Source organism: Meriones unguiculatus, chromosome 9 (assembly GCF_030254825.1).
Source record: "Meriones unguiculatus strain TT.TT164.6M chromosome 9, Bangor_MerUng_6.1, whole genome shotgun sequence".
In the NCBI taxonomy this organism is placed as follows: Eukaryota; Metazoa; Chordata; class Mammalia; order Rodentia; family Muridae; genus Meriones; species Meriones unguiculatus.
Genome location: NC_083357.1, coordinates 107519289 through 107538421, shown reverse-complemented (window position 1 = coordinate 107538421; position 19133 = coordinate 107519289). Strand labels below are relative to the sequence as shown.

The window sequence follows — 19133 nt, the reverse complement described above, 5'->3', positions numbered from 1 at the left end:
GGTTAGTTGAAATACTTAGAAAATTTAAAGAAAAAGAGTATGGTAGTACAAAATTTAATTTCTTCGTACAAAGTTAATAAAATATTTATCTTTGATTTCAAATTGTCCCAAGGGCATTGTAAGTCTTATAAATTGCCTTAGTCTTGGATGGTATCTAGATGAAGCTTCTCAGTCTTGTATCAAAGTCATTCCAATTACATGAATAACGAACCCTTGATTGGCATATATACAGGATTATAATGGGTAGTGATTAAGCTCCTGTAAGCTTATTGAAACTTCATTTCTTTTGATGTTCTTGCTGTGAACTTCTTGTAGTGCAGATCACATATAAATAGCATCAATAAAGATCATAGTTATTTTGGTGCTTTAATGTTTTCCTGTGTCTTCCTTAGTTATTAATTTTCTCAAACAAGTGGTGCATTTATGGATTCAAGTGAGTTTCTGGGTTTTACATTATTGACCCACAGTCAATTTTATTTTCTTCCCTTAATTTTTACCTCTTATGTAATTTTGAAAGATTTTTCAGAAACCTGTGAAGAACAAAGACATTTGGGAAATATCAAGTGACAAAGATACTACATAATTTAAACGTATTTCACTTGAAAAAGAATTATGATTCTAAAGTTAAAATTTAATTTAAATATGTATTAAGTATCTCAAAATTCAAACAATAGTTTTGGTTCCTTATTTATTTTTGTAATTTTGTTAAAGTGTGTGCTTGTGTGAATGTGTGTTTTTTGTGTGTGTTGTATGAGTATCTACATTTTAAAAATGATGTGGAAATTAAGCATTGACAAGTGTTCTAGAATATTTTAAAATTTCCCATTTTTTTATTTTATTGAAAATAGATTTTTTCCTAACATAACGTATGCTGATGACAGTTTCCCTTCCTTCTGCTCCTCCCAGCTTCTCCCTATCTCTTCTAACACCCAACCATCTTTTCTTAATTAGAAAAGAAACAGACTTCTAAAGGATAATAATAAAACAAAACATAATGTAATATAATAAAATCAAGCAAGATAAAAAAACTAACACAACAGAGTTGGGCAAAATAAACTAACAAAAGCAAAAGATCACAAGAGAAGGCATGGGAAACAGAGACCCACTCATTGGGATACTTAAGAATCCAACAAACACAGTAACCTGGCAGTTACTGACTTCATTTTCAGTTTGCCATCTCCTGCTGGGCATGCAGCTAACCCTTCAGAGCAGTTCAATTCCCCAGTGAGACTTCCTTGGGGAAATTTAAAGTATCATTTGCAAGTGGTTATCATTTAGTGATTGCTTCTGGGTTACAGAGGGGCCACATGTCCACTTTTCTTTTCAGTTTTAGGGTGCCATTGGATGCAGAATCATGCATTCCATGAACATTCTGTCTCAGTCTCTGTGCTTTCCTATGTGTATAGATGATGCTAATTTAAATGGCCTTTTTTTTTTTCTTTTACACTCTTCCATCGTCAATGGGTCTATGCTTTTTCTGACCCAAGTACCACAGGATTCCCTGAATTCTGAGAATATTTTATTGCAGACATATGATTTAGGTTAGGTCTGAGTTTTCAAAGGTTTCTTGCTCTCTATTTAATATCTGGCTGAGGGTCTTTGTATGTTTTTCCTATATGTTGCTACAGGAAGCTTTCCAGATGATGGCTGAGCAAGGAAGCGATATATGACTGTAGCAGAATATCATTAGGAGTCATTTAGCAAAGTGAGGAGACAACCAAATTTCTTTCTCCAACTGAATTTGATAACCTTCGTTGAAAGTTGGGATCTCATTCAGTGGGATCTCAGAATTACATTTGATAGTGTACTGTAGGGGACAAAAAGTTACTGACTCATACTGGGATAGATATGGGGAAAAAGTAGACAGGAATTTTACACTTAACAAGTATTAGTTGGGGAATTTATTTTATCTCACAGTTTTCAGGTAATGCTCCATCACTGGGAGGAATCAAGAGAGGAACACATAGCAAGAACCTTGAGGTAGTAGCTTTAGAAGAGCTTGCTACCCATGGCTTACGTAGCCTGCTTTCTTTTTTCTTTAATTCTTTATTAATTATACTTTATTCATTTTGTATCCCCCCGTGGCTCCCTCCCTCCTCCTATCCCAATCCCTCCCTTCCTCCTCCCTCTGCATGACTTCACCAAGTCAACTGATAGGGGAAGTCTTCTTTACCTTCCTTCTGATCCTAGTCAATTAGTTCTCATCAGGAGTGGCTGCAGTGTCTTCTTCTGTGGCCTGGTAATGCTGCTTCCCCCTCAGGGGGAAGTAATTAAAGAGCAGGCCAATCAGTTCATGTCAGAGACAGTCCCTGCTCCTATTACTATGGAACCCACTTGGACACTGAACTGCCATGGGCTACATCTGTGCAGGGATTCTCCATGCATGGTACTTGGTTGGAGTATGGGTCTCATGAACGACAACTGTGCTCAGATTTTTTGATTCTGTTGCTCTCCTTGTGAGTTCCTGTCTTCTCCAGATCTTACTGTTTCCCATTTCTTTCATAAGATTCCCTGCACTCTGCCCAACAGTTGCCCATCAGGCTCAGCATCTGCATTGATAGTCTGCAGGGCAGAGCCTTTCAGTGGTCCTCTGTGTCAGGCTCCTGACTTTTTCCCTCTTTTTTTCCTTCTTCTGATGTCCATCCTCTTTGCCTTTCTGGAAAGGAATTGAGCATTTTAGCAAGAGTCCTCCTTCTTTATTAGTTTCTTTAGGTGTACAGATTTTAGTAGGTTTATCCTATATTATCTGTCTATATAAGTGAGTATATACCGTGTGCATCTTTCTGCTTCTGGGATAGCTCACTCAAGATGATCTTTTCCAGATCCCACCATTTACTTGCAAATTTCATGATTTCCTTGATTTTTTATTGCTGAGTAATATTTCATTGGGTAGATATACCACTATTGTGTATCCATTCCTCCACTGAGGGGCATCTGGGCTGTTTCCAGCTTCTGGGTATTCCAAATAATGCTGCTTCAAGCATGGTTGAGCAAATGTCCTTATTGTGTACTTGAGACTCTTTTGGGTATATGCCTAGGAGTGGTATAGATGGATCTTGAGGAAGTGCTATTCCTAGTTGTCTAAGAAAGTGCCAGATTGCTTTCCAGAGTGGTTGTACAAGTTTACATTCCCACCAGCAGTGGAGGAGGGTTCCCCTTTCTCTACAACCTCTCCAGCATGTGTTGTCACTTGAGTTTTTGATCTTAGCCATTCTGGTGGGTGTAAGGTGAAATCTTAGGCTCCTTTTGATTTTCATTTCCCTAATGGCTAATGAGGTTGAGCATTTCTTAAGTGTTTCTCTGCCATTTGATATCCCTCTATTGAGAATTCTCCATTTAGCTCTGTACCCCATTTTTTAATTGGATTACTTGATTTTTTGCTGTTTAACTTCTTTAGTTCTTTATATGCACTGGATATTAGACCTCTGTCAGCTATAGGGTTGGTGACGATCCTTTCCCAATTTGTAGGCTGTCGTTTTGTTCTGATGACAGTGTCCTTTGCTTTACAGAAGCTTTTCAGTTTCATGAGGTCCCATTTATGGATTGTTGCTCTTAGAGCCTGTGCTGTGCTGTTGGTGTTCTGTTCAGGAAGTTGTCTCCTGTGCCAATGAGTTCAAGGCTCTTCCCCACTTTTTCTTCTAAGTGGTTTAGTGTGTCTGGTTTTATGTTGAGGTCTTTGATCCACTTGGATTTTAGTTTTGTGCAGGGTGACAAGTATGGATCTATTTGCAATTTCCTACATGTAGACATCCAGTTAGACCAGCACCATTTGTTGAAGATGCTATCTTTTTTCCATTGAATGGTTTTGGCATTTTTTTTTTTAAAGTCAGGTTTCCATAGTGTGTGGAATTATATCAGGGTATTCTATTCAATTCCATTGATCCCCCAGTCTATTTCTATGTCAGTACCATGCAGTTTTTAGTATTGTTGTTGTATAGTACAGCTTGAGATCAGGGATGGAGATACCTCCTGAAGATCTTTTACTGTAGAGAATTGTTTTAGCAATTCTGCGTTTCTTGTTGTTCCATATGGAGGTGAGAATTTTTCTTTCAAGGTCTGTAAGGAATTGTGTTGTTAATTTGATGGGAATTGCATTGAATCTGTAGATTGCTTATTGTAAGGTGGTCATTTTTACTATATTAATCCTGCCAAGCCATGAGCATGGGAGATCTTCGATCTTCTGATATCTTCTTCTAATTCTTTCTTCAGAGACTGGAAATTTTTTTTCATACAAGTCTTTGACTTGCTTGGTTAGGTTCACACCAAGGTACTTTATGTCCTTTGTGGCTATTGTGAAGGGTATTGTTTCCCTAATTTCTTTGTCGTCCCTTTTGTCTTTTGTATATGGGAGGGCTACTGATTTTTTTTGAGTTAATTTTTAATCCAGCCACTTTTGCTGAAGGTGTTAATCAGCTATAGGAGTTACATGATAAAATTTTTTGGGGTCACTCAGATATATTATCATATCATCTACTTTGTTATAAATTCAGAACTGCATGCCCTGGGGTTAAGCTGCCAACTGTGGCCATATCTATTATTAATCAAGATAATGACTGCTTTAAAATGAGCTTAACATGGACAGCAATCACAGATACATTAGTGTAGCCTGTGGAATGCCCATAAGATCTTAACCCTAGAGTAAAAAACATCCTATAGACAAGAGCTGGCAAAATATCTTTTCCAATGGAGAACATACCAGTCAGTTATCCAGTAGTAAATGGACAGCCCTGAAAATATGCATACATGCAATATTATATAGACTGATAGGTTGCATTTATATATTTAGGAAAATACATGTAAACACTTATAAGAAAAACAAGTAATGAAAATCTGGGCCATGAATTTGAATGAAAACCAGGAGGTCTGTAAGGGGGGATTTGTAAATGGAAAAGAAGGTGGGAAATTCATACAATTATAATTTCAAAAAATAAAATAAATAATTAAAAACAAATGAACTGATTGGCCTACTCTTTGATCACCTCCCAACAAGGGGGGAGCAGCCTTACCAGGCCACATAAGAAGACAATGCAGCCAGTCCTGATGAGACCTGATAGTCTAGGATCAGAGGGAAGGGGAGGAGGACCTCCGCTATCAGTGGATTCAGGGAGGGACACCGGTGCGGTAGAGGGAGGGTGGGGTTGGGAGGGGAGGACAGAGGGACCTACAGGGGGATACAAAGTGAATAAACTGTAATTAATAAAAATAAATTTAAAAATAAATGAATCAAATACCCTACAGACAAGCCTCCAGGCAATCTAGTTGGAGGCATTTTCTCATTTGAGGTACCTCCTCCCATATAACTCTATCTTGTATCAATTTGAGAAAAAAAAATAGCATATCCTGACTTATGAAGGATGATATTTTATTAAAAAGTAAAATTTACAAATATAAGTTCAGAAAAGAAGAATGTCAGTATAAACTCTCCCCAGCCTAACATTATCTTCTATATTAGAGGTAGGTAAAAATTGAATTGCAAGGTGCATTTTATTCTAATGTAGATGCCTCATCCAAACTTGTATTGTTTACTCAGTGGCATAGTTATGAAGGTAACTTGGCAATGAGAGTAAAAATAAATTGATAACTAGCAATCTAATTTTAGGGTAGTAATTGAATAGGAATTGTTCTTGAATTCTGAGAATATGGGGCAGTGTTCAATATCTGAGCTCCACTGAGTAAACATAGAAAACGATGTGGAATTAATAAAAGTATTCCAGGATTAGAATACCTTACCTGTAGTCCCTGCTGGACAAGGGGAGATTTCATTTTCTGGGTAACACAAAGTAAGCTCCCTGGGTTATGTGAGACAATTCCATTTATTGAACTACTTTGAATCTATTTCTGTTGTCAATCAATCTCAACATTTCAAGTGACATATAAAAGTGAACAATTTTGTTTCTACTTTATTTTCCTTTTAGAAACTGACCTAGTTAGACGGTGGCTGCCACTGATGTCAATCTAAGGTACCAGAGTTTTCACAGTACTGTGGGGTCATGCCATTTCATTTAGAGTTTTCTCTCCATGGTGTATGCAATTGTTTTGAGTGACATAGTAATAACCCTAAAAAATTAGAGAGCAAATGGCTAAAAAATTCTACTTGTCAGTACATTTTCGTATTAAGATGTGTCACAGCTAATAATCCCTTAAATGTTTACTCATACAATTTTTAGACTATGAGATTTAATTTCTTTTTTTTTTTTCAATGCAGTTTATTCAGAAACCTTGAACAATCCTCGGACCCTGGGGAAAGCCAGCCCACAGCTTAAATAGCCTCTGGATAGCCAACCCAGGCATGCCATGTGGGCAATGCAGATAGGTCCACATACATGGAAGCAAGCCAGATCCTCAGCCTTAGCCAAATGTGGAATTGTTCGTAACAGAGAGCACTCACCATCGGGAAGGTGGAAGGCGGAAACCAGCTCCATCTTTAAGGCATAGCATTCTGCAGCTCTCTACAGTTCCCCCTTTTTGTTTTAGAGGCATCAGGCAAGAGTAGAGGTCTGATCTCTGATATTAGAAATAAATTGGTACTTTGTACCGATGTTCGTTTGGGTGTCATCCACCCAAAGAGCATCAGACCCGTCCAATACCTTTTTCTCAGAGGCGGGACCTGGGGCATCAACCCGCATGCAACCAGACATGCTCTTCTCTGGGTCCAAAGCGGCTGACCCTGAGTGCAGTGCTTAGCCTCGCATCCTGAGCGTAACATTTTAGCTTTTTATGGTATCCAACCATGCTTGGGGAGACTGTCCTGCTTCAATGGCTGTAAAGGCCTAAATGGTCATGGCTGTATTATGCTGTTGTGAGACTCTAATCTTGCATATATACCACAGGCAAACCAAGGAGATTTAATTTCATTATAAAAATACCAATACAAAAAAGAGGCATGTCTTTTGCGGTCAGATCTGTGTCAATGTATTTCCCACATACTTTTGCTTTCTTAGCATCAAAGACATATGTCTTTATCTTGGTCTCCAATGGGTTCTAAGAGGACAATAGAATTGTATATTACTGTAGTTTAAGCAAAATTGGATATACTTAGTGCTATATTTAGTTAGATACATGACAAACCAGGTTTTGTTTCACTCTCCATGTCAACTCTCTGCTCTGGTTCCCAGTCTTAGGAACAGAAATCTGGAGCCATTCATCCTTTTGTCTCACAAAAATAATGGGTATTAAATTTGCAAATTTAGTGAGGGCTTAATTCTTAGTTATTATTTCTTGGCTATGCTAATTTATATACTTTTTCATATAGATAGTGATATTTAAGCTTTGTCCTCTCCCTATAACAATAAATCAGAAGCACTTTAGGAAGGAGACCCTCCATATAAATGTCCTTCTGAAACTTCTACCACATTACTGAATGATTTAAAGTTATTTGAAAGTAATACAATATATTTGAAGTGAAGTTCTAGCATTCTCACATCAAATTTGTTCCTTTTTTTTCTTATTTTCTTTCAACTTCTTATGCAAAGTACCCAGACTGAAAGATACTGTTAATATTTACAGCAATTTTGTTATCATTTAGATTTAGTTAATTAATTTATGCATTTATTTTGGCTTGCATGTATTTGTCCTACACTTCCAAGGTTTGATCTCTTTTCTATGACTTGCTTCCACATTTCAGCACTCATATTCTTCATACCAGTATAGAAAAATAGTTTAAGCTATAAAACTTCTATAGTGTCATCAGACTCTTAAAACAAGTGCTTTGAGTCAGTTATTCCAACTAAAAATGTCCAATTTGGTAATGACTTAATTTGTTCTAATTGTTCCTATTTATGAATTTGACGCTCCTACCTTTTGATTTGATGTTACCTGCAAACTGAAATTTAAATCTGCCTTGTGGCTAGGAGACTTTGCTAATTGTATTACCATTTAAGATTAGGAAGTAATAATTTATTCTTTCATTATTAAGTTTATAGATTTCAATTGTTCCTCATTTGTATTTTCAAATTAGTCAATGACATATAACCTTTTATGCAATCCTTTAAAATATCCCCAAATGTACTCAAATAATAATGATACAATTTACTTCTTAAACTGAAACTGGTAGATGCATACTTTTTTTTTTATAAAAGAATGTACCTTATATCTTAAAATGGTTCTATTTTCTCCACCAGATTTTCTATTTGAGACAATTTTTCATGCTTTTTGTTATGAATGTGACCTTATTCAGATTGGTGACTTTGATGTTACATACATATCCAGAAACAGAAAACAGTATTGTATAATTTTAATCTCCAGCCTTTGGACTGGAAAAAGAGAACTATCAGTTTCATGTTTGATACATCTTCAACTCAATGAAGACAAACTCCTGCAAACATTGCTCTCCATTCTAGCAGAAGTGAGGACTGCTGCTGGACATCTTACTTTTGAATTTCAGCACAATCTCATTAATCATATCTGATCACATGGGATCTGTGAACCAAAAAAGACTAGGAGAAAACCCTTACAAACTTCTCAAGGTTTCATATTACCTAAAGGGCTACACGGGGGTCACTGATGACTACCATATAATGGCAATTTAGGATTACGTTTAGAAAGAAAAAAAAAAACAAAACATGCTACCTATGCAGACTAATTAAAGGGTGAGAAGCCATGGGCAGGACACCTTTGTGACAAGCTGGAGACCTAAGACAGGGTAGGATGCTGCTAGGATGTGGGGTGACTCTAGCTGAGACTCCTAGTAGCAGGGTTCCTGGAGAATGAAGCGGACACCCTCTAACTAGACAGGGTTCCCAGTGGAGGGAGGCAACACCAACACACTGACAGAAACTTCTACACAAAATTTTTCTTGCCTACAAGATGGGCAGGGATAACGATAGAGAAGAGACTGAGAAAATGTTCTAGCAACGCCTGGCCCAATGTGAGACCCATCCCGTAGGAGCGAGCCAACTCCAGACATTATCGATGATACTCTGCTCTGCATGCAGGTTGGAGCTTAGCGTAGCTCTCTAAGATGCTCTTCCCAGGTAGAGATGCTGAGACTCACAACCAAACGGAGTCTTGTGCAAACGTGAGAGGGAATATAGAAGGATAGAAGGAGAGGAGATTCACAGGAAAACCAACAGAGCCAACTACCCAAGGCCCGGATAGCAAAGCAACAATCATGGACCATACAAAGACCGGACTAAGGCCCCCTACGCAGATGTGGCTTATTGGCACCTCCAGCTTCCTGTGGCATACCTGATAAGAGGAAAGGGGACTGTTTCTGACATGGAGTCTGTTGCCTGCTTTTTGATCACTTCTCCCTGGGGAGTCTGCCTTACCAGACCACAAGGGAAGTGGATGTGCTCAGTCCTGATGTGAATTTATGTGCTGTGGTGGGTTGGTAGGGGACCTCCCCTTTTCTGAAAAAAAAAGGAAGGAGAGAAAGCGGGAAGAGAAACAGAGGGTGTGAGCAGGAGGAGAGATGGGCCTATGACCAGGATGTAAACTGAATAAATACATAAATTACTTAAAAAAGAGAAAAATTAAATTAAACTATAAATAAAAGATACCTATAATGATTATAGTTAAGATTTTTGCTACATGAGTGGATATTATATAAATATTGAGGACTGAATTTTTTTAAAAAAAGATTTCTATGAACACATACCAACTTAATTTTCCTGAAATATTTTGTAATTATGTAGGAACCTGCAGACCTTTTCCCAGTGAATGACAAAAGCATCCTAACTGGGGAGACTTGAAATGTCACAGTTCAAGAGTCAATATTATCTTGACATCTCTGTAGCCTTCTTTAATGACTGCTTAGCATCAACCGTTTTTACCTGTTTTCTAACATGTTTACGATTTTGAGATAAAATTCTTAGATTTATTGTTCAGTGTATGAAAGGTTTTAGCTACTCTCTATGTTAAATCTACGAATATGATAATATTTAAATTCTATTTCTCTGATTTGCTATGTCCTGTTTACTTGACTTCAGCTTAAAAAATTGATACATACAATTTTATTTCTCTTTACAATATAAGCCCAAATAACCCTTTCCTTGGTGAAACATGTGTTTCAGAGTAGCTAAAATCTTTATGCAGGGCCACAGTCACTTATTTTTGCCTCAATATAGTTTCTTATTTTCTTTGTTCTTGTAGTTTAAATAAAGAAATTCACATCCACTTTCTGAAGATGGATTATAAAGTAACAAACAATACATATTTTATGGATATATGTTATGAGTGGTACATGTTGATAGCAACATGGGGTGTTTGTGGCTACAAGTGCTTAAAAAGAATACTTGAACAGATATAGAATACTGAAAATAAAGATAGGTAAAATATTCAAGATAAAATCAAATAGAACATATATGCAAGTATTTTTAATGGATGTTAAGAAATTAAAAATACTAACAAGGTGTTTTGCTAATCAATCCTGATACTCAAGAGCCCAAGGAAAGAATTTAGATGAGATTCCAGGGATTTTGAAATCATAGAGTAGGGTCTGTTTCAGCAACTAAAGTAAGATTATAGTGCATAGTGCAATGATTGCCATCAATATTCTGAAGAACACTTGTATGTTCTTCATCTAAGAATGCATGAGTGACTAGAAAAGATTCAAAATTATATCTAATTGGAGTTTATATAATATAAACATGATCATTGATTTTTAGAAAAATAATGATAGCAGGAAGCATTGAATATATGCTTTATATAATCTGGTTTGTTTATAACACAAGCTTTCTTTAATGTAGTTAGGAGTATAGTTGTTTTTATTGCCATGCCTTCTGGTACTGGGATGTAATGGTGCTCAGGAAATCTCACAACTCTGATGGCTGGGAAGGTATCACAGCTCTGAGGTGGGTCAATGTCCCAAGGGTATTCAAAGGCAACATGGCCCAGGAACCTCACAGCTCTGGGGTGGGACAGTGTCCCAAGGGTATCCTGAGGCACTGGAGCCTATGAATCACACAGCTCTGAGAAGGCAGACTTTCCATTGTGTGAATTGGTGGGATTTTAAGACCTGAGCTTGTGGAACTCAAGGATTGGTTTGCTTTCCTGCTCAGGAATTGTTTTTCCTTTTCTTTCTTTCTTTCTTTCTTTCTTTCTTTCTTTCTTTCTTTCTTTCTTTCTTTCTTTCTTTCTTTCTCTCTCTCTCTCTCTCCTCTCTCTCTCTCTCTCTCTCTCTCTCTCTCTCTCTCTCTCTTTCTCTTTCTTTTCTTTCTCCTCCCCCCCCCTCAGGGATTGGTAGGTTTTAGTGAGACGCACAGAGATTGCTCAGTTTTCCTGCTCAGGAATTGTGGGGGTTTTGTCCAGACTTTTCACCTCAAATTTGCATAATCTGGGATGAGTCCTAATGAGGGGATAGAGATGACACTTATCACAGAAATTTGGGAAGGGGGTTGCTGGGCTGCTGGAGCTTCCTCAGGCAGGGGTCTGGCCATTTTTCTGCCTTCAGTGGTTATAAAGCATACAAAGAGTCCACAATTTACAAAGAGTGCCCTGTCTAAGCAGCAGGCTGAAGCAGGAAAAGTTATCATCATCTTGCACAGCTCCCATGCAGCTGCAGTAGGCATCCTGAGACAGGAAAGGTGTCCAGTTCCCATCACAGCCACCTGAGGCAGCAAGATTCCCCATGGACAGCTACCACCAAGGTGCTGGAGTGGCCATTTTGTTTCCTGCCTCCACAAGATGGCAGGAGGGATTGACTGCCCTGAGGCAGAAAGGAAGACTGGCAGCAAGCCCACTGGGAAATTTAGTGGGCCACTGCTCAAGGGCCACACATAGATCTTGGTAAGCGGGGTACAGTGGGCTGCCACAGCAAGGGGCAAGCTGGATTCTCTGATGTGTTGTAAGGTGGCAACAGGCTGAGGCTTGGGGAAACTGGTACTGTTTGGGCTGCAGTTTGGAGTAGCCTGCAGGCTTGGGGCAGTGTTTGCGCCTTGGGGTTAACACTGTGGGCAGCCACTGAGGCAGCAGGCCTCCAGTCCATCTGCAGTGGGGATTGTGCATATGTGCTATCCTCACAGTGAGTGGCCAGCTCAGCTTTCCAGGGTTCTCTCTGCAGCAGTGGTGGGCAACTTTGATCACCACAGTGATGAAAGCTCTTTCCAAGGAGCAAGACTGCAGAGGTTGCAGCAGCTGATCAGTCTGGCCATGCCTGCAAAGGCCGACCCAGACCTCACCAGAGGCCGAACACTCTAAACATGGAGAGTGCACACACTTGAAGGCCTGGACCGGCAACACCTTACATTGAAGGCTGCTGAGGCCAAGGCTCTGAAAAGTAGCTGTTGGTTCTCCTCCTGCCTGGGGGCTGTCTCCCAGCAGCCTAAGAAGTCAAGAGGGGGATGAGAGGAGAAGTGAGCCTGGAATGGCAATGGAATGGAGCACCATACACAATCACACACCCCTGGCACCAGCTGGTGGCTAATTTAAGTTTAACTCAAGAGAACAAAGTTTAATTCCAGAGAACAAAGGTGGGGGTCTCTAAGAATAAGTGTACATAACTGGTTGAAACTAGGCACTTCCAGGATGCTCAGTTTGAACTAAACAGCACGCCCCTATCATATGAATGGAAACATAGCACCTAATTATCATATAGGAATGGAGAGCCAGCAGGGAGCTGTGTCAGAGGCCATATATCAAAAGTGGTTGGGGGTGTCTGTGTCTAAAATAACTCTCCAGATGAAGTCAGGCAGAGAGCAAGAGGCCTTGCTGGGAAAGAGGGAGTCTAGCCTTTAATGTTCAGAATGGCTTTCCTGACCAGATTAACTACAACCTCAATTAACAGGGTGCCTCCAACAGGTAACCTCAGATGGGGGCAGTCAGAGGCAAGGCAATGGGGCCTGTTCCATTGCAGGCTAGGCAGCATGGTTTCTTTGCCAGCAGCCAGCACTCCTTCAGTCAAATGAGAGCCAAAGAGGGGTGGGGCCCTGATGGGTTGCAGTCAAAGAGATGGGTGCCCTACAAGTATATGACTGAAAACATTACTAAAATAAGAAACAATTTATTAGACTAAAATGATAAGAAATATAAGTGTTCACCAGCCCTTGAACCCTGATTGCTAAAATCTTTTGAATTTTCCAAGTGAAAGGAATCTTCTCTTTATATCGTATCTAATTCTCTGAGGTACAGCGGACCCATAGAAAGCCTCTGTATGTTCACCAGAAAAAATTACCTCACCTCGTGGTTGGATCCCGACATACCCTCTATCTTAGGGTTTTATTACTGTGAAGAGATACCATGACTATGGCAATTCTTATAAAGGAAAACATTTGATTTGGGGCTGGTATACAATTTCAAAGGCTTAGTCCATTAAGTGTGGCAGTACGCAGGGAGACATAGTGCTGAAGGAGCCAAGAGTTCCATTTCTTGATCTGAAGGCAACTAAGAGGAGGCTGTCTTCCACAAGGGGCAAAGCTTGAGCATATGAGACCTCAAAGCCAGGACCGACTGTGACAAACTTCCTCCTATAAGCCAAACCCACTCCAACAAGGCCATACCTCCTAATAATGCCATTCTCTATGAGTCAAGCACTCAAACATGTAAGTCTGTGGGGTCATAACTACTCAAACTACCACACCCACCTACACATTTGCCAAAGTGGGATTGTTGGCACTTGGGATTGACAAAGAATATTAAGTATCTGTAAAAACTCTTGAACAATAAAACAATAAGATGTTATGGTCTTCCAGGTTGTGGACATACCCAAAGTTGTGAAGGAGAGATTTCATGCGCAATAGGGATAGGAAATCCTGTATTAGGCAAGTTTCTCTCTGGACTTCAATTTGCAAACTGCCTCATCTGACTGTGCACATACATATTTTAGAATGTACTGATAATGAATCAGCTAATGTAAGCAAGGAATTTCTGGTCCTTGCTTACAATTCATGGCACCAAAGTATATTGTAGGCAACAGAGGAAGTTCAGAAACCAGAAACATAGTTTTCTACAGAGAAGAGCAGATCAACTAGTTGCCCTGTGCCAAATATTCACCGCTGAAAACATAGATAGTTAGCAACTTAATAACAGGTAGGTTATGAATGCATTAACAATTAGTGAAAAAAATGCCATGATTTTTTTTTAAGAAGTAAAGAGAGGTGCTAGGCAGGTTTTGGGGGAAGGAAAAGGAAGGAAAATATTTTAATTAAACAATAATCTCCAGAAAAGAAGAAGAAGGAGGAGGAGGAGGAGAGGAAGAAGAAGAAGAAGAAGAAGAAGAAGAAGAAGAAGAAGAAGAAGAAGAAGAAGAAGAAGAAGAAGAAGAAGAAGAAGAAGAAGAAGAAGAAGAAAGGGGATTATAAATAGTTCTGAGAACCCTGCCAGAAAAAGCAAACCTGAGGAGGAGTTAATGGACAACACTGATTTATAGATGATGGGTAAAAAAAATACAAGAGATCCAGGGCTTAGAAATAGTATCAGTAGCTGAGGATGTGACTCTCATTTGATGAAATTTCAGTTTAGGTAGACAGAGTCAAAACAGATGTGGAGTATGGACCATCCACTAGTATTTACCAAATTTATTGTTGTGGATGAGACTGAGTATTTGGTATGCATGTTCTATGTTGAGGGTGAACATAGAGGGGGAATAATAGTTATGTCAATTTTCCTTTCTTGCTAACACAAAATCTACTTTTATAAAAATAAAAGGCAGCAACTAATGCAGAAGTGTACAGACTGAAGAATCACCATGTATTTACTGATGATTCCTGCCTTTAGCCAGTCAAGCTGATTTAGGTATTACTGTCAAATCCCTGAAGAAAGATGTCAGGTCACACCTATCTTCCTTGTTGCTTCTCCAATGCAAGAAGAATCTACCTTTTCCGTGACTGCAGAACCTGTGAAAAACTGCATTTAGCACAAGTATGTAAAGGAGGTACAACATTTAGATACATGTCGAAAATAATTCTTGTCTGTCTCGTATGTTATAACATGATTAGATGCCTACACTTGCATACAGGAATAGGAAACTGGGTCTACTCCATGAGTACATAAATCATCACAAATTGAGTTTGGCTTCGTAAGGCGGATTCTGTGTTCCAGGTATCCTGGCCGTAACTTTGCATTTGAAAAAATCAATAATGAAAGTTCATGCTAGATATTTTACATATTCCTAACAGCAAGCTATTTTATTTGTAAACAAATGTTTTAAAATAGTCTTATTCCACCTGTGAAGATCTCTATTTATTCTTTAAATACATACTGTCAAGTATAATTCATATAAGCAATTAATAAAATTTTATTGTATCTTTTTGTTCCAAATTATTTTACAAAACACAAAGAATAAAAATGTTCCTGAAAACATTGGATGGTGATAATTGTAGCAATTTTGAGTGCAGTCATTTACATGCATTTTCCACCATTTATTTATTTATAATCACATTATATCCTGATCCAGCTCCTTACCTCCTCTCCTCCCAGTCCTCCCTACACCCACATCCACTCTCATAACTCCCAGAGATTGGGAGACTCCCAATTGGTACAAATCCACCCTGGTTTCTCAAGTCACTGCTGGCCTAAGCACAACTGCTCCCACTTCTCACTTGGGAGTGACAAGGTAGCCCAGCTAGGGAAAAGTGACCCAGAGGTAAGTAACAAATTCAAAGACAGCCTCCATTCCTACGGTTACAGTACTCACCAGCCCACACATTTGCTACATAGGCGAGAGTGGTCTACTCCTATATCTTAAACGACTTCTGCTTTTATTTGTCTTTTTGATTCCAACTGAACCCTACAGCCATATCTTACTAGCCACATGTCATTAAGGAAAAAGCATGATTTTTTTTTTAATTTTATTTTTCTTTTTGGTTACATTTTGTTAACGCTGTGTCCCAGCTGTATCCCGCTCCCTCATTTCCTCCCCCAACCCACACTCCCTCCCTGGTCTCCTCCCTGCCCCTTTCCAAGTCCACTGATAGGGGAGGACCTCCTCCCCTTTCATTTGACCCTGTTTTATCAGGTATCTTCAGGGCTGGCTGTAGAGTCCTCCTCTGTGGCCTAACAGGACTGCTCCTCCCCTGGTGGGGGGGGGAGTCAAAGACCCTGCCCTTGAGATCCTGTTAGAAATAGTCCTTGTTCCACTTACTCTGGAAAACTACTTGGTTACTGAGCTACCACGGGCCACTAGGTTATATCCATAGATGGTCCTTGGTTGAGTGTCAGTCTCAGAAAAGACTCTGTGCCCGGATATATTTGGTCCTTGTAGAGCTCCTATCCTTTCCATATCATACTAACTCCCCTTCTTTCGTATGATTCCCTGCACAAAAGCATGATTTTTACTGTGGTCGCTCAGCCTTTCAAGTTCAATGTCCTTTAAACCTGCTGGAAAGACAATTATTAACAGGGAATACAAATAAATTTATTATTAATGATTTTAACTGACAATATCTGAGGTTTTATTTCTTTTCTTATTATTTCTTTGAGATTGACTTTTGTAAAACATGTTTTTGAAAACAAACCAAAGCTACTTTAACAAGGGCTACAGATACTCTGCATGTTTTTGGAATACATCTAAGAATTAAAATCATTCTAGATGCAGAAACTCTGTGTTGCAGCACATCTTCAATGAATTCCTGGTCTGACCTGACCTTGACAAGAATTTGGTAATTGATTTCTCAATTTCCTAAAATAAGCTATTCTTTTGACACATGGTAATATAAAAAAAACACTCAGTACTATTCACTGAAATGCAACTAAATATTTAATTTTAAACTCACCATCAATTCCAGAGGGGGAAAATATATATAGTCTGGTCTCTGAAACTAATTTTTAATAATTTATGTTTTTCTCTTTGCCAGCTATGTAAAGCAACAAAGAATAAGAAAAATAAAATAATTTTTACCATTAAAAGAAAATCTTTTTCAACTGTAATTTTATTATTTTAGCCAAAGACACTCCAATTTATCTTCCCCTGAGGCTTAAGGCATGCTTTAACATTGTTGTATACAAATTTCCAGCAAAAATGGTTAAATTGCTGTGGATTGTATCATTCTCTGTGAATGGATTTGTGAGTGTTAGACTCTGCAGTGCATTTAACAAAAATTATTTCTCATATCAGAATCATCATGATCACAAAGATAGACCATGTTTTGAAGATACAAAGAAAATTATAAAGAGTGTAGACCATATAAAACACAGACAATTCGATATGCATAAACCCACCATATTAATTCCACTTTATTGCTGTGATAAACTACCATGATTAAAGAAGACTTGTGGATGCGTTTATTTTGGTCCATGGGTCCAATTTCAAACTCACTTTGAACCATATGCAGAAAGCAGAGAGAGCAAATTAGAAATGGGAAAAACTATAAAGTCTCAAAGTCTGCCTCTGATGACCTACTTCCTTCAGAAAGGTCCAACACTTAAAACTCCATGATAGTACCAGCAAGTAATCAAATACATGAGTCTGGAGCTTCAAGGGAGGATGGTTTTAACTTAAACCATTAAACCCAAACAACTGAAAAGCTTACAAAGAAACAAAAATATATGTCATCTTTGTTTTAATGTTATTTGGGCTACACAGAATATCAAACAGTTAAAAAAAAAAAGCTCTAAAATAAAGTAAACTAAAATTAGAGTGAATGGACAGAAACTTTGAACTCTCCCTGATAATAAAATCTTTAACATTTGAGCACAACAAAATATATTCACAATGTCTAGTTGAAATATGGTGATTTCTACAATATTGTTGTTTGAACCACTACATGTTATTTTTTTCAGGGTTGAAAACATAAAATGACGCTAAATATAATATCTGCCTTTGTTGACTTGAGAGTTTATTTTTTGAACCTCTTAATGACATACCACTCATTTTCACTATTGTTCTTCTAGGAATTATAATCAACTTCAGATCATGTAATATGGTCCAAGTAACAGACATAAAAATGACTTATAATCATTATTCTCTTTATTACACCAATCAATCTCCACATAATGCTGATTGTTCTTTAATTTATCCTCAGTATACTTAACCTTATGCCTCTACCTCCAAGTTTATTCATTATCTTCCTCTTGGATAATTGTTATGACCTTGCTGTGATGCCTCCATCTTTCCAAGATGACATATGCTATTTATGGAACAGAAGACTGATTACGTTATTTCTCAGTGATTGCTCCTTAAAATACAAAAGCCTTTTGTTCACTATACTTTATTAACATCCATCCTCTGGGAATTGAGATGTTCTTCTGTTGACATATTTATCATTTATTACTTTAAATTGATTTCATTTGACAGATATATCAAATATTCATGAATAATTTCGGTAAGCAATGTATTTTCTTCTATCATAGTTTAGTCTATAACAATTATGGATTTATATAATTTTTTATATTTTTCTAGTATTCATCTCCTGTTTAACATTCTTTTAATGTAATTTGTATGTTTTTCTTTTGTTTCTGTGCAGTGCAGAAATTGACATACAAATCAATTTCATATCAAATTTAGAAATTATTTTTTTATACAATAGGTTGTTATTACATTTATCTTACAACTCTTTAATTTTCCTCTTATGTAACTCTTTTTATTGTCTGCTATTCTTTTTTACCCATTCTCTTTTTCTCTACCCTTGTCTTCTTTTTGGCCCAGAAGTGGTAGATTGCCATGCTGTCTTACAAAACCGAACCAAAACATACTTTTCCACCCATTAATCCCACAGTCCTTCTCCTTCTGTGATATTTCCTGAGCCTTGAATGCAGCTGTTAGATTTCCTGTCTGGGACAAAGCACTCAGGAGTCACATATTTTTAGCACTGTGACTAGTAAAGAATTGTTTCTGTTGACAATAGAACAGAGGCTTTTCTGACCAAGGCAGAACACTGAACACATCTATGAGTATAAATATAAGTAGATAAATTACAGCTTTATTATATGTTCATTTTACAAAACATCAGTAGTAGTTTCCTTAATGAAGTCTAAGATCTCTTTAGTCACAGATCTCTCCCCAGTGATACAGTGTGAGGCACAACTCTCTTTCGGAGTGTGCCTCAGATGAAAACAGGACATGGTTTGAAAACCAAACCCTCGGCAGAGTGCAGGGAATCATATGAAAGAAGGGGAGTTAGAATGACATGGAAAGGATAGGAGCTCTACAAGGACCAAATATATCCAGGCACAGGGTCTTTTCTGAGACTGACACTCAACCAAGGACCATCTATGGATATAACATAGAACTTCTGCTCAGATGTGGCCCGTGGTAGCTC

The 19133-nt window shown here is 38.1% G+C and overlaps 1 pseudogene; it reads right to left on the bottom strand.

Moving 5' to 3' along the window:
* The window catches only part of LOC110563391 (rab11 family-interacting protein 3-like), a 145151-nt pseudogene extending 136246 nt beyond the window's left edge, over positions 1–8905 (bottom strand).
* Positions 8906–19133: the final 10228 nt, after the last annotated feature.